Source organism: Callospermophilus lateralis, chromosome 4, assembly GCF_048772815.1.
Source record: "Callospermophilus lateralis isolate mCalLat2 chromosome 4, mCalLat2.hap1, whole genome shotgun sequence".
NCBI lineage: Eukaryota > Metazoa > Chordata > Mammalia > Rodentia > Sciuridae > Callospermophilus > Callospermophilus lateralis.
This window is the reverse complement of record NC_135308.1, coordinates 44,646,019-44,650,107: the sequence shown is the minus strand read 5'-3', so window position 1 is coordinate 44,650,107 and position 4,089 is coordinate 44,646,019.

The window sequence follows — 4,089 nt, the reverse complement described above, 5'->3', positions numbered from 1 at the left end:
AACCTTGTATCTCATGGATTTATTGGGAAAAATAAAAGAGAGTCTGCTTGCAAACAAATATTTAATATTTAGTTTCAATGGAGTGATTCCTAAAAGGAACTGCCACTGGTAATTCTCATTTATAAAGCCGTACTGATCAAATAAGAAATAGCTGTCATCAGCAAAATAAACAATTTGATGTATTTCTAAAGAGCTATTGGAGAGCTAGAAAAGGAGAAGTGGTGGACTATAAAGCTCCCAGAAATTGATCAGGACACTTATTGTCTTCTGTGAATATTTATTAAGCATGCAGTAAGGCCCTGAAGTAGATGCTGGGGATGAAAAATGATATCCAGTATCACCTTCGTGAACTTACCACCAAGTAGGAGGAAGCAGAGACGTAACAAAGACATTCACTAACACTGCAGGATTATGTTCTGGGCCCAACAAGAACACCAAGGAAGAAGGAACATAGTTTCCCAAGAGAGACGAGCTCTTGGTGAATAATTACTAAGCCAAAAATTTGTGCTGCCAAGAAGTGAATCTTTCAGAGAAATGATAGACCTACTTACACTCAAAATGAGAAGAATGAGCTCACATTGTACCCTCAAAAGATGTAAATAATAATATCCTTACAATGGAAGTGAATCTACAAATTATTGCTGTAAATGGTATAGAATATTCTTTCTCAGAAAAGGGATAGAATTACAGTAGAGGGGGTAGAGAGAGAAGAGGGGAGGGGAGGGGGGAGGGGGGATAGTAGAGGATAGGAAAGGCAGCAGAATACAACAGACACCAGAATGGCAATATGTAAATCAATGGTTGTGCAACTGATGTGATTCTGCAATCTGTATATGGGGTAAAAATGGGAGCTCATATCCCACTTGAATCAAAGTGTGAAATATGATATATCAAGAACTATGTAATGTTTTGAACAACCTACAATAAAAATTAATTTAAAAAAAAATAAAACATTGGGGGAAAAAACCACCCATGTGAAGAGAACAGGAGGCTGTAGAGAGTAATTAAAGGAGCATTATTCTGTTGGGAAGACCTGCTAGAGCACTTGAAGTGTTGTTCCTGCTACGAGCTAAGATCTAGTCATGCTGACAACACCATCACTACAGTATAGTAACGACAGCAGCCCTAGGGTTAATAATCGAAAGCCTGAGCAAAGTTACCTTTTTCTGTTCCAAAACCTATATTATTTGCTTCTATCATTTTGTTCCAGTTGGGCAAAGTGATTTATAAGGTATAGTCTCTGAGCCTCAATTAATTTCACTTAGGGCATTTTCACAGTTGTACAATAAATGTTTAAATTAAAAAATAAATAAATAAAATAAAAACTAAATATTAAAAATTCAAAAAAAAAAAAAAAGAAAAGGGATAGATTTTCATCTGACTGGGATGATTTGACTATGTTAACTAAAGTTCTCAAGCTCATTCAAATCAGAAAACTTTATTTTTTCAAAACACATTTACTTTAAGGCTTGATTATAAGCAAGACTACATGCAGACAATTACTGTTTATACAGTGACTCATACCCCACGGTGTCTCTTAAAACCTGACTATTCTCCAAAGCTTTAGAGTTATATATGGAAACTCTCATAATTACAAAACTTATCATTTACAAGTTGTCACAAGAGCAAAGCTATTTTCCAGAGCAGAAACATCAACATGCTTACTACCAACAGATGGCAGTAATAGTTATGCAACAACATTTTAGTTTGGTTATAGTTTTGCCCAAGGGGATTAGCCATTCGCCTAGTGTGTATTTGCTCTGCTTAAAGTTAGTATGGAGGTATTTTAAAGCATCATTTACTCCATTGTCTTCAATAAATACAAAAGCAACAAAGCCACTTAAAGAACTTGTTAGAAGAAGTAGACAATTACAATGGAAATTAAAACAGAAATATTAGAAAAATTTTAAGAAAAAGACAACGTACAAAAGACCTTATTTGTTGGCTCTAAGGAGAAATTCAATACAAAACAGCAATGTGTAAAACAGATGCTCCAATCAATAATATGGTGGAAATTGAGCATGTCATAAAATATTCTTGTCATATTCAACTGAAAGAGAGCCCACACCGTGGGAGAATATCCTCAGGCCATAAGCAATTACTCTAGGAACTACTTACCAGGCAAATCCAGCCAGCCTTATCTTTAAGATTGTATTTTTTTCTTCCTTTGTAACTGTCAACAAAAGTGCCAACTTTGACTGTAAGACTAAATGTATCTCGTAACTGCTGTGGTTTACAATCAGAGCTTGCCAGCTCTCTCAAAAAACTTGGATAGGTTTATCTTGGGGGAGCCTAATAAAACCCCCAACTTTCCTTTGCCTTCTGGACATACCAGAGGCCTGCCTGGCCTGTTCGTGGGAAATCCCATTCTTCTTCTCAAATAAAAGTTCCTTTATTGGAGATTCCTCCCCAGATTTTTGGCTGACTTTGACAATGTTTAGCAAAAGATGAGCATAAATAACTATCAAAAAGAAAAGAAAAGATGGGGGGCATGGCATGTTTAAGAAGAAGGATGGAAGATTATCCAAAGTTAAGGCGTGAGTGAAGTAGCAAGCCACTATTGGTGAAAAGCAATGGATCCCGAGGCCATCTGTGCAATGCAGAAGTCAGTGACAGCATATTCAATGTGGATGGAGCAGCTGCTATTCTGCTGGTAGACTCAGACCTACACAGAAGCACAACCAAGTCTAGGATTCAGCCCCAATTTGCCACTATCATTGGGTGACCAACCTTCATTGCTCCGGAGCTCTCCATAACACATGTGACACTCATGCTAGAAAGGGACACATGCCCAACAAATTTTCATTACAGTTGAAACTAATCTGGTTTTGTCACTGGACAGGAGTCTGAGGAGGTCCCTTTGAGGGGCAGTGGAACCTCAATGTGGCCCACATGAGTTCTTGACTTAAAGATGCTGAAAAAAATTTTCAAGACACATTGAAAGCAAGTCACAAGCAAAGTAAAGGTATACACATCCCAAAGGCAGGGTGGGATGTCCCTCACCTCCCAGAGAAGAGGAGTGATACACCCTGGGTTGAACTCTCTGGTTATATATCCTGGGGAAAAAAGGGCAGGTTCCCAGGCAAGATTTCTTGACAATCAAACCATATGACAATCATTTGATGTTTGGGATTCAGAATGATTCTTCCTGATATAGCAGCCTAGCCATAAATCAGCCGTGGGCACATTGTGAAGATCTTTGAATCTGTTGACATTTAAATTGATTATGCTTTTGTTCTAATTGATCTGGTACAAGCATATGCTTTTAATTTTTTGTTTTAATTTATGCTCTCTGTGAGCATGGTTGGTCATGCTCGTAGATCCAGGTCTCTCTCCCAGAGTGCCCACCTATCTCTGGAAACAGATGCCAAATAGAACTTACTTTAGCAAGAAGGAAAAGATTCTGATTTTAAAACACTTAGAGGAAAATTTGCTCTTCTATTGGATGAAAGTACATTGGAGGATCACAAACAAAACCTCTCTTAGTCATTAGAATTGGCGGAGGGAAAAATGTTCATTAGCAGCCTTTGGGATGTGGTTGGTTGTACAACAAATATGGCCACTGACAATGTCTTTCCTCCCTGTTTGCACCTGCTTTTTTTTTTTTTTTTTTTTTACAGTGAAGAAATAAAGTCTATTTTTCTACCCCTTGAATCTAACATGACTTTTAACTTTATTTGTTTTAATTTCTGTCCTTCATAGAATGAAACAAAAGTGACATTCTGGAACTATTGAGACCAGGTTTAAAGAGATAGGAAGCAACTATCTTCTTTCTCTTGGAAGCCAGTTGCCATGCAAAAAGCATACAAATATACTCAATACACCAAGCTCAATAGCACAAGACCTGAAGGCAAGAAATGGAATAATATTGTTGTATAATTAGACTGTCTATATTAATATTTATGGCTGCATAATAGATTACCTCAAAATCTAAAGTCTCTAAACAACATATATTTATTATTTCAGAGAATCTGAGGATCGTGAATCTGGGTATGATTTCACTGGGTTAACTGCTTCAGATTCTCTCAGGGGCTCTCATCTAGGCATTGAGCTAATCTGAAAGGTCAGATATCTAGGAGAGTGTCCATT